Here is a 12,624-nt window from a genome sequence, read left to right on the forward strand (position 1 = left end):
GTAAGTTACTAAAAGGGGTGAAAAAAGAAAGAAAAAAAATCATGCACACAGTGGTGATTTACGAGACGATCCAGAGGGGTTTAAACAATTTATGACTGTCACCCGCCATCAGCCCCGGACCCGCTTCCTTCTTTCCAGCTAGGAAGGATGTGATAAATATGGACAGGCTGGATTTCTAATACACCCCCTCGAAATCTCCAGAAACACATGCGGTGGGTGAACCGCCAGGCAGACATTACACTGTGCTGTGAATGAGTGAAGCCACATGTGCTCTGCAGGGCAGGAGGGGGACTGGGAGCTGGTTCTCAGCAAATAGAAAGTGGTCAGGCCTGTCTGTCCCTGCAGCCCAGAACATGGCTGGAGTAAACATTACACCAGCACTGCTCCAATTATACATGAAAGGCATTCCAGGATCCACTCCTGCCCCTCAGCAGAGGGTATGAGAGGACAGCACTCCAGCGCCAAGCCCAAAGCTCTGCGCTCACACGAGGCCTGGCACAGACACCTTCCAAATGCCACTCCTGGCAGCTGCCCATTGTTACTAACGGCCCTGTGTGCCCGCTTACAGACAAGGGATACAGGGTCCGAGGCGGGAGCCGGCATCATGGCAGATTCAGAGAAGAACCTGGAGCCACTAAGGACAAAGCAAACCGCAGCTCCACCACATACATGGCAGTGTGTCTGGAGGTAGGGATACAGCAGGGACCAGAAGACCAAGACCAAAACATGGGACAGTAGAGGCCTGCGCGGGTCCTAATAATCAGAGGCAAGACCCCAATCATTGAGGCCTGCGCGGGTCCACATAACCAGAGGCGAGTCCCCAATCATCGAGGACTGTGCGGGTCCTAATAACCAGAGGCGAGACCCTTATCATCGAGGACTGTGCGGGTCCTAATAACCAAAGGCGAGAACCCAAGCATCGAGGCCTGCGCGGGTTCTAAGACCAGAGGCGAGACCACAATCATCGAGGCCTGCGCGGGTGCTAATAACCAGAGGCGAGACCCCAAGCATCGAGGCCTGCGCGGGTGCTAATAACCAGAGGCGAGACCCCAAGCATCGAGGCCTGCGCGGGTTCTAAGACCAGAGGCGAGACCACAATCATCGAGGCCTGCGCAGGTGCTAATAACCAGAGGTGAGACCCCAAGCATCGAGGCCTGCACAGGTGCTAATAACCAGAGGTGAGACCCCAAGCATCGAGGCCTGCGCGGGTCCTAAGACCAGAGGCGAGACCCCAATCATCGAGGCCTGCGCGGGTGCTAATAACCAGAGGCGAGACCCCAAGCATCGAGGCCTGCGTGGGTCCTAATAACCAGAGGCGAGAACCCAAGCATCGAGGCCTGCGCGGGTCCAAATAACCAGAGGCGAGACCCCAATCATCGAGGACTGCGCGGGTCCAAATAACCAGAGGCGAGACCCCAATCATCGAGGACTGTGCGGGTCCTAATAACCAGAGGCGAGAACCCAAGCATTGAGGCCTGCGCAGGTCCAAATAACCAGAGGCGAGACCCCAATCATCGAAGACTGTGCGGGTCCTAATAACCAGAGTCGAGAACCCAAGCATTGAGGCCTGCGCGGGTCCAAATAACCAGAGGCGAGACCCCAATCATCGAGGCCTGCGCGGGTCCAAATAACCAGAGGCGAGACCCCAATCATCGAGGCCTGTGCAAGTCCTAATAACCAGAGGCGAGAACCCAAGCATCGAGGCCTGCGCGGGTCCAAATAACCAGAGGCGAGACCCCAATCATCGAGGACTGTGCGGGTCCTAATAACCAGAGGCGAGAACCCAAGCATCGAGGCCTGCGTGGGTCCAAATAACCAGAGGCGAGACCCCAATCATCGAGGCCTGCGCGGGTCCTAATAACCAGAGGTGAGACCCCAAGCATCGAGGCCTGCGCGGGTCCTAAGACCAGAGGCGAGACCCCAATCATCGAGGCCTGCGCGGGTGCTAATAACCAGAGGCGAGACCCCAAGCATCGAGGCCTGCGTGGGTCCTAATAACCAGAGGCGAGAACCCAAGCATCGAGGCCTGCGCGGGTCCAAATAACCAGAGGCGAGACCCCAATCATCGAGGCCTGCACGGGTCCTAATAACCAGAGGCGAAAAACCCAAGCATCGAGGCCTGCGCGGGTCCAAATAACCAGAGGCGAGACCCCAATCATCGAGGCCTGCACGGGTCCTAATAATCAGAGGCGAAAAACTCAAGCATCGAAGCCTGCGCGGGTCCTAATAACCAGAGGCGAGACCCCAAGCATCGAGGCCTGCACAGGTGCTAATAACCAGAGGCGAGACCCCAATCATCGAGGCCTGCGCAGGTGCTAATAACCAGAGGTGAGACCCCCCAAGCATCGAGGCCTGTGCAGGTCCTAATAACCAGAGGCGCGAGTCTTCACTCATCAAGGCCTAATTAGGTCTCATTAACCAGAGACGAGGCCACCGCTTATCGAGGCTTGCGCAGGTCCTATCAACTAGAGCGGAGACAACCACTCTGAGGCCTGAGAGGGTCCTATTAACTAAAACAAAGCCCACCACTCATTGAGGCCTGTGGGGGTCCTATTAACTAGAGCTGACACCACCAGTCATCAAGGCCTGAGTGGGGCCTATTAACTAAAGAGACCACCACTCATTGAGGCCTGTGGGGGTCCTACTAAGGAGAGTATCGACCACTCACTCATTGAGGCCTGAGTGGACCATGAGTGGTGATCTTGGATCTAGGCAGTAGGACCCCATCAGCTAGATCCAAGACCACCACTCTTCTAGCCAATACCATACATGGGGGGCGCCTGTACATGTCCTGAGATGCCTTGCAGGATGGCAATGATTATAGTGTTGTGCACTGGTATAGTCTATGCCCACAGCCTGAGGGGCTGCACCCCAGGTCTTCTGCTGCTAGACCCTGGCACAGTGGGTTATTGGCGCAGACGCCCGCAGCCCAAATTGGAGAACTCGTGAATCTGCACTTTAAAAGCCAGAACCCCACGAGACCAATAACCTCCACCACCTCTGGCCAACATGTGCCCCCCATGCCCACAGGCTGGGCACACAATGGGCAGTGTGGTGGGCTCTGGACTCCCCAGGAGGAGGGGGCCACCACTTGCCTGTGATCCGAGCCGCGGCCAGCTTGCGAAATCCCACGGAGTCCCGGAGCTGCGGTCACGGCCTGGCTGCTCCCCATGGATGAGCGCTATAACGAGGTGGCTAGATCCCGGAGCGGAGCAGGCGGGGATCCGGGGCTCCTGCGGCTGCCCTTCCGCCTCCTGTCCCCACATGCACGGCGCTGCTCCGTCCTCCTCAGCTGTTCAGCAGACACATGCCTGATCCAGCGGACTCCGTACAGCAGACACCAGCGGCCGGGGGAGGGAGAGAGGGAGCGGACGGGATCGGCCCCTTCCAGCCTCCTGCTCCGCTCCAACCACAGGCAAGACCCGGACTGGATCCCGCCGGCGGCCGCCTCCTGGTGATACAAAGAGGCAGCAGAGGGATCGGTGCGTGAGGTCACCAGCAGGAGGCGCCAGTGCCGCCAATCATGGCGCTGCTCTCAATTTCCAACCGTCTGTGTTCAAATGAGAGAGCGAATCTGATTGGTTGCTATGCTCCGGCTTATTCACTTAGCAACCCAACTTACAGAATCTTAAACGATTTTTCACGTTTTTTTGTAGTCAAAGAAGAGCACCAGAAATAAAACAAATTAAAAAAACTGAGTATTTTTTTGATAGCCACCTAAAAAAATGCTAAAATGAAGGGAAACTAGGTAATAGTGATGTCCCCACTTGGATAAACACACTAGCTTCCAAGGGAGGCTTTAGTCAAAATACAATTTATCAGGAAAAAAAAAATATATATATATATATAAAAAATATATATATATATATATATATATATATACACATATATATATATATATATATATATCGCGCAAAAGAGAATGTGAGAACGAGCGCGAGAGAGGCGAGAACGAGCGCGAGAGAGGCGAGAACGAGCGCGAGAGAGGCGAGAACGAGCGCGAGAGAGGCGAGAACGAGCGCGAGAGAGGCGAGAACGAGCGCGAGAGAGGCGAGAACGAGCGCGAGAGAGGCGAGAACGAGCGCGAGAGAGGCGAGAACGAGCGCGAGAGAGGCGAGAACGAGCGCGAGAGAGGCGAGAACGAGCGCGAGAGAGGCGAGAACGAGCGCGAGAGAGGCGAGAACGAGCGCGAGAGAGGCGAGAACGAGCGCGAGAGGCGAGAACGAGCGCGAGAGAGGCGAGAACGAGAGAGGCGAGAACGAGAGAGGCGAGAACGAGCGCGAGAGAGAAAGAGGCGAGAACGAGCGCGAGAGAGAAAGAACGAGGCGAGAGAGAGAAAGAGGCGAGAACGAGAGAGAGAGAAAGAGGCGAGAGAGAGAAAGAGGCGAGAGAGAGAGAGAGAAAGAGGCGAGAGAAAGAGGCGAGAACGAGAGAGAAAGAGGCGAGAACGAGAGAGAGAGAAAGGCGAGAACGAGAGAGAGAAAGAGGCGAGAGAGAGAGAAAGAGGCGAGAACGAGAGAGAGAAAGAGGCGAGAGAGAAAGAGGCGAGAACGAGAGAGAGAGAGAAAGAGGCGAGATCGAGAGAGAGAACGAGGCGAGAGAGAGAAAGAGGCGAGAACGAGAGAGAGAGAGAGAAAGAGGCGAGATCGAGAGAGAGAAAGAGGCGAGATCGAGAGAGAGAACGAGGCGAGAGAGAGAAAGAGGCGAGAACGAGAGAGAGAAAGAGGCGAGAACGAGAGAGAGAGAGAAAGAGGCGAGAACGAGAGAAAGAGGCGGGAACGAGAGAGAGAGAGAGAGAAAGAGGCGAGAACGAGAGAGAGAGAGAGAAAGAGGCGAGAACGAGAGAGAGAGAGAGAAAGAGGCGAGAACGAGAGAGAGAGAGAGAAAGAGGCGAGAACGAGAGAGAGAGAGAGAAAGAGGCGAGAACGAGAGAGAGAGAGAGAAAGAGGCGAGAACGAGAGAGAGAGAGAGAAAGAGGCGAGAACGAGAGAGAGAGATCGAAAGAGGCGAGATCGAAAGAGAGGCGAGATCGAAAGAGAGGCGAGATCGAAAGAGGCGAGATCGAAAGAGAGGCGAGATCGAAAGAGACGAGATCAAGAAAGAGGCGAGATCAAGAAAGAGGCGAGATCAAGAAAGAGGCGAGATCAAGAAAGAGGCGAGATCAAGAAAGAGGCGAGATCAGGAAAGAGGCGAGATCAGGAAAGAGGCGAGAGGCGAGATCAAGAAAGAGGCGAGAGGCGAGATCAAGAAAGAGGCGAGAGGCGAGATCAAGAAAGAGAGGCGAGATCAAGAAAGAGGCGAGATCAAGAAAGAGGCGAGATCAAGAAAGAGAGAAGAGATCAAGAAAGAGAGAAGAGATCAAGAAAGAGAAGAGATCAAGAAAGAGAAGAGATCAAGAAAGAGATTGAGAGAGATCAAGAAAGAGATCGAGAGAGATCAAGCGTGAGACCAGCGGCCAGGCCCGTACATTGCGGGCTGTGATACACGGACGCCTATGCTGTGCGGATTACTATACTGAATTTCGGCACCTATAATCCGGACAGGTTTGCCACGCTCCTGCATTTCCACGTGTGCTTATTCTGCTGCAGAAACGCACCAAGTTGAGACAATACCAGGCCGGTGTGTTTAGCGCCTCAATGGAAATGAATGGGTAAAATCCTCACCAAAAACGAGCGTTTTCCAAAACGGACAATGACACGGTGGAGAAAAAGAAAATGCAATAAAAGCTACATTAATTCCCAGATTACAAACACGCAAAAAAAAAAATGCACCAGGGGATGTGGAGCAATGTGCGGCGCCGGTGAACAGGGCTCGTGTCCCCGCACATCAGGTCACCCAGGACGTGACACCTCATTTCCACACAGCTCTCTGGGTTATCAGGGTCAGACTGTCGGCATTGCAGAGAACCATTGAGCATGGTGCCCAGAGAGGAGCCGGCGTCAGAACCTGGCGCTTGTGACATGTAGCACTGCATGAAACATTGAAAAAAGAGAGACCAGCAGAGTCACAAAGCCCAACAATCCTGCGCCTACAATGGCTGCTCCGCTAGCACACGACGGGCACGTGGCTTTTTCCTTTGCATGCCATTTTCATATTCGGTCCCATTCACACAGGATATTTTGGATCACTATTTGCTTTTTCTAAACACAGTGGGTCAATATAGCCTAAACTTAGACCGTCTCCACGTGCCAAATTTATCACAGAGGTTATTTGTTCATCCCGGATGGTTGGCATTCTTCAGAAGATTAGTATTTCGCTTCTGATTTCAACACAGCCGTTAACATACTTCTACACAGGATGGAAGAATACGCTGTAAATTCAGGATAACGTGCAGATAACTCATCCTGAATTTCATGGATATTCTACACTGAAAGGAGCAAAATCTGCAAAGAAAATCTGAAACAGAAATGGACCTGCTGCACATTTGTAGACTCTGCATTACACGTCCATGTGCAGGGTGAAATTGTGATTTTTCAAAATTCCCACAGAAATCAGCAGCATTTAGGTCCTGTGTGGTCATTCCCTTAAAGGGCTATATCCAGCTGCATAAATAAATATTGCTTGACGAGCACTGTTGCCATTGACTCTTTATTCCAATTTCAAGCTGTTCTTGACATATTCCATCTTTTACGTTTTTTATACAGCTCATTCCCTTAGTGACCGACCACCACTGTAATCTAGCAGTGCTGGCCAGACATGCACAGTGCTTAGAAGCGGTTTTCTATTGAGTTTTGAAGCTGCGTGGGAACGTTGGAGTGCACAGTTATCACTTAATCCTGGCCAGCTTCAGTGCAGTGCTTACAAACTAGACAGCACTGGTGGTCTGTCTCCTAGGTAACGACCTGTAAACAAAGGAATGGATGGAAAAACAAAAACAAAACAAAAACACAGTACACTGCAAAAGTGCTTGTTATAAACACTACGCAATAACACTCATCTTCACCTTCTAGGGCTCCACACGAAAAATAATGCGATCACAGTGGGTTATTGCACCGTGTGCCTATTCGGTTGCATGAAATTGCATGTGCACACAATTTGATTTTTTTCTGGCATTGATCACTAATCATGTTTTTGCCATTTCCCACATTGCATACATACACATTTTATTCTTTCTTCTTTTTAAAATGATAAAAAAAAGCCATTTTTTTAGCATTTAGGAAACCGAGGCATTTCATAAATCCCTCGCCCTGCATATACGAAGATAACATCTTAGTGCAATGTGTGCAACCCTTGCAAGCGGATGGCATTAGCTTTTTAATGTGATCCTGCTCAATGAAACTTTCCTCCTGCTCCCCCTCCACCTTCTCTCAAGGAGGCAATAGAAAATGCAGCCAAGTGGAAATCTTTTACTGCTCCATGAGGACAAGGTGTAACCACAGAGAAATGCTCCAGCTGCCGGCTTATGACTTCCCCAACATTTCATGAGCCTCCATCAGAAGGAGACGCACCTTCTACCGCATTGTATGGGGTTAATTATCATTTACTGGTTGCTCAATGGCACATCATTTTACAATTTTAAATGTTTGTTTAGTATTTATCGTCGTGCATATACCGCGTTATGTATGGTATGTTATGTCGTTTACCGATCAGGTTAATTGATTTTATATTTTGATAGATCAGGCGTTTATGAACGCGGCGATACCAAATGTGTGAACAATGTCCATAATTGTGGAATGCATATTTCACTGTAGTAGAATGCTTACTGCCATTCTATGTTTTTTGAATTATAAATAGTATATCCAGTTAAAGATATGATGACAAACTGAGTGGTTATTGTGAGTACAATATTGTGGAAAGTAGAGAAAGATGGAATAATTCACATGCCTTGAGCAAGTGGTAAATCTAAATTTAATGTTAACATATTTTACATGGTGAATCCTTATGCCAAAAGGGAACAAATTTGAGGGGTATGACTTACCAATTTGCAATGTTCATTCTTCCTTGGCACCCTAATATATATATACAAAGCTGCTGTTTATTATTTTTTGCGTCCAGAATCGTTAGGGTGGTAGCGATGCAGGCGGCTGCCTGGGCTGATCTTTTATAGCGGCATGTGGTGCTGGTTTTAGGGCTTGGGATGAAGTAGCCATGTCCCGTCGCATGCAGTTGGGGCATGCTAGGAGCCGTCTTATTTTTTACATTTTTTAAACATTTTTTTTTTATTCAATATATATAAAATTTAAAAAATAAGACGGCTCCTAGCATGCCCCGACTGCATGCGACGGGACATGGCTACTTCCTCCCAAGCCCTAAAACCAGCACCACGTGCCGCTATAAAAGATCAGCCCAGGCAGCCGCCTGCATCGCTACCACCCCAACGATTCTGGACGCAAAAACTAATAAACAGCAGCTTTGTATTGTTCAAGAAAAATACCACCAGAGAGCGGCAGATCACACCAGGTGACAAGAGAACAGAATAAAAAGCCACAGGCTAAGTGTTCTTATCACTGCATACAGGAAGCCAACATCCCCGACGTCACCGGTAACAAAGCCGGGGCCACCGCCGGGGCTGCCGCAGCCTTCCAGCAATCGGAACCTGATGGTTCTGACGGTCATGTCTCATGCAACCTCCCTGCAATACTGCTCTAGATGGCAAATATTTCAGGACCCATCACGGTGAACCCCTGCAAGGCTACATACGTGCACACCGGAGTATCACAGATTACTCCTGGTTTTCTTTTATTAATTCCAGTCCTTCTTGGATCCAGCACAGAAGACTCCAGAGCGACCTCCATTTATCAAATAACCGTTTCAGGCTGAGTACTGTTAACAGATAATGAAAGGAGACAGGGGATGCGGTTACACATAGAGCCGGCGAGCGGTGCAGGACTCTACATGCCGCTAAGTGAAACAACATCTGATTTCATGACAACATTAAGTCATTCACACTGCAGCCGCAGCGGGGGGTTATTTTTAAGGTAGTGCAGCTACAAAGCGCTCGGGGCTCATCTTCCTGCACATAGAGAGAGATAACCTCATATTAAACCCTTTCACACTTCCACCTTGACATCCTATTTAATCACTTCCACCTTGACATCCTATTTAATCACTTCCACCTTGACATCCTATTTAATCACTTCCACCTTGACATCCTATTTAATCACTTCCACCTTGACGTCATATTATTTACGTTTAACTTACACGCTGGAAAAACTACAGATGCTAAACATCCGTGATACTGAAAAGGCCAAAACTACCGATGACCATTCCCTCCTAAAAACCCTACCGCGCCATTTCAAAATCCACCGTCATTCTAATCCCAGAGGCCTTTTCTTCAAAGCAATTGATCAAATCAACCTTGACATCCGTGGTGGAGATTTGAGTCAATCTTTAGCACAACTCGAGAGTAGGTGGATATATCGCCTGGGTACAATAACTCTACATGGCCTCAATGAAAGCTTTGGCTTCAGCGCTTTCTTGTAGCTGTTACTCTGGATCAGGTTTTTAGGTGATTTTTGATGGTTGGCTGTTTGGTATTAGTGCACAAAAAGATAAGAGATAATATTCTGTATGTGGCATTGTTCACACAGGCAATGCAGAGCATCTGGTTTACGGCCTATTACTGACGCACATACAGGCGGGCCGCCCAGTGCCACAGAACGCATGCTATGCGGACAGAGGCCAACAGTTTACAGAACCATCTCGGTCCGACTGCACCCTGCAAGATAAAATGCCCAAAAAAATCTTTTTGTGCACTAATACCAAACAGCCAACACTGGATTGAAAGTGGTTGTTTCATCGGTATTGTTGCACCTGTGTGTTTGCCATCATAAATCGTGTCTGCCGCACCCTGCTAGTGCATTTGATTGGAGGCTTCAGTAGGTAAACATCTCTGCTTTTTTTTCTCTGACTTTTTTCAATTTTTTTGAGGATTTCTAAGTCCTCTTTTTGTGTCGGTGAGCTTTTATATACATCGCATAGGACACCCCAAGATTGCCGTGTATACATCACATGATATACTGCGACTGCTGTATATACGTCACACAGGACACAGGCTGCTGTATATACATCACACAGGAGAGACTGGTGTACATACATCGCATTGGATACACAGACTGCTGTATACTTTACATAGGATACATAGACTGCTACATACATCACATAGGATATACGGAGCCTGCTGTATACACCACATAAAAACCTAATAAACTGGCACTGGCCGCTGTGTGACTTAATCCAGTCCTTTATGTGCGGAGGTGGTTTGGAGTACAAATTGCTGCATATGAGTACAGTTATCTGCACAAAAATAAATGAAGGGTGGGTGGCCTGAAAAACTACGGCAGCCTACTATGCAACTAAGCACCGCAGCCTAATCGAAATCCGTGTTACGCTGTATTAACAGCCATCCCATGCCGCAGGTTAGACGCTTTTGCGGTAAGCTTTAGCATGCTTTTCATTCTGTGGGTGAAGCTTGCCCTAAACAGATCTCCTCCTATTATAAAAAGACTGATCTCTGCACTATGCATCGCTCATATTACGCACAGCTAATAATAATGCAGCTTCCATTACAGCTGCCTTTTTTTCAGACTTTATTACACACTGTTAATATGGTTTCATACAAACTCCAGATTACCCAAGCGATATAATTACTGCAATATGTCTCAGGCTGCAGTCACTTCTACAATAATGAGTCACAGGGATGAAGCTGTGCGGAGCACAGGTATGAAAGCAATAAGAAGAAACTGATGTTTTATTTCGGGTGTGTAGTGGGCATCGCATAATGTGGTCCTGCACCCGACTTCTAGCATTCTGGAGTCCACACTGGAGGGGTCTGTGTCCCTGGCATCCTGTGTTTACCAGGCTTCATTTTCAGTCCCTGCCATCCTGTGTTTACCAGGCTTCATTATCAGTCCCTACCATCCTGTGTTTACCAGGCTTCATTTTCAGTCCCTGCCATCCTGTGTTTACCAGGCTTCATTTTCAGTCCCTGTCATCCTGTGTTTACCAGGCTTCATTTTCAGTCCCTGCCATCCTGTGTTTACCAGGCTTCATTTTCAGTCCCTGCCATCCTGTGTTTACCAGGCTTCATTTTCAGTCCCTGCCATCCTGTGTTTACCAGGCTTCATTTTCAGTCCCTGCCATCCTGTATTTACCAGGCTTCATTTTCAGTCCCTGTCATCCTGTGTTTACCAGGCTTCATTTTCAGTCCCTGCCATCCTGTGTTTACCAGGCTTCATTTTCATCACCTCTTTGCAGCTTTTATGTTGGCTGTTTGAGCTTTGTTTGTTTTTTGTTGTTTTTTTTTTTTTCTTCATTCGGTCCAAATTTTGACATGATAGACTTTGGACCAAGAGCAGAGAGCAAATAGCATATTGGTCACTTTTGTGAGGGACATGTTAGGAATCCGCTGAAGAGGAGAGATTATTCGCACCTCGCTACATCAAGGATCATATTTTTTTCAGTTATCAGAATGGATAAAAATCCCACATATTACACTACTGGAAAAGGCTAGATGCACCCAGAGTTTTTTTGTTTGTGTTTTTCTTTTCTGAGAAGCAGAAACTCAGTTTATGAGAATTTTTGGAGGAGGATTTGGACTTTCCGCACAGTCAGTTTCTGCTCCAAAAAGTCCTTCAATAATTCTGGGTGCAAATAAAAGCATAGCCAAACTTTAATTATAAGCAGATTGGTGGGGGTCCAGACCGTGAGACCTGAACCGATCAGTCAAAAGACCTCTTCAGAAGTGGCGGCTGAGGAGCCCGGAGTCTATAACATTGTACTGCACGGTACTCTGCTGCTTGCATACGCCCCTGTCTCCTGAGATAAGCACTTTTAAGTGGTCATAAGTGAGTGGTGGGGGTCTCATGGCCCCTACCCCCACAAATCTCTCAAAAGTTTAGTTACTATTAGTGATGTTCTCCATCCAGAGACAGTTTGCATTTGCGCCTGTCAAACTCCTATAACAACATCTCTGTTGTGATTTACGCCAATTTTGCTGCTGAAATTAAAATGCATTTGCCATTTGCACGCCTACCTGATGAATGTCCTATTTTTTTGGCGAATCTGATGAATTTGTTTCATCAAGCGTTTCAAACCATTTTATGCCAGAATTCGGTTATCAAATCCTTTTAAAAGTTCCATTCATTAGATGTCTGCCTTCTATCTAACCTGACAGATGTCGAGACGGATAAATAGAGGCAGGTCTTTGTCTTTATGCTCTTTATCTTCTGTTTGTCAAATGTAAGGATAACAGATGCAGGGTTGTAGCTCCAGCACCTATAGTGCTGGCAAAATGCCTCTAAATGGATTGCAAGTCACAATGAGAATAGAGAACGTTTCTGGACAAATTAGATTGGTAAGTGATGAGGGCAGCATGACCACGCTCTTCTGTAGTTTTTGTGTGAAAGCACAGGTATGATTTTTAGGGAACCTGTCACAGGATTTAGGCTTCCAAACCCACAGGCAGTACGGAGCAGAGCCTGGCTTCACGACTGCAGTCATATATATGTTTCTCTAAAATGCTCTGACGTTTCAGAGATAATAGACTTTGGGGTGCTCCTGAGAAGATGCTCTAGATGATTGACAGGTCTCTCGTTATTTTTTTTTTTCTAATTGTATGCCAAGTCCCAAAGGTTGAAAAAATGGGATTGGAAACAGTCAGTAGTGCAGGCTCAGGTAGCGGGC

General features: G+C 48.2%; 1 protein-coding gene across 4 annotated transcripts in view; it reads right to left on the minus strand.

The window, feature by feature from the left end:
* The window catches only part of RERE (arginine-glutamic acid dipeptide repeats), a 342,283-nt gene that overhangs the window by 243,220 nt on the left and 86,439 nt on the right, over positions 1-12,624 (minus strand). For 2 of the 4 annotated variants that reach the window (XM_069741282.1, XM_069741279.1), the window contains exon 1: positions 3,096-3,461. The exons of the other annotated variants lie outside the window; for them this stretch is intronic. The gene's annotated coding sequence lies outside the window, so the exon portion shown is untranslated. Of the gene's footprint in view, positions 1-3,095; positions 3,462-12,624 lie in introns of those variants that run through there. 4 annotated transcript variants of the gene reach the window in all.

Source organism: Ranitomeya imitator, chromosome 10, assembly GCF_032444005.1.
Source record: "Ranitomeya imitator isolate aRanImi1 chromosome 10, aRanImi1.pri, whole genome shotgun sequence".
In the NCBI taxonomy this organism is placed as follows: domain Eukaryota; kingdom Metazoa; phylum Chordata; class Amphibia; order Anura; family Dendrobatidae; genus Ranitomeya; species Ranitomeya imitator.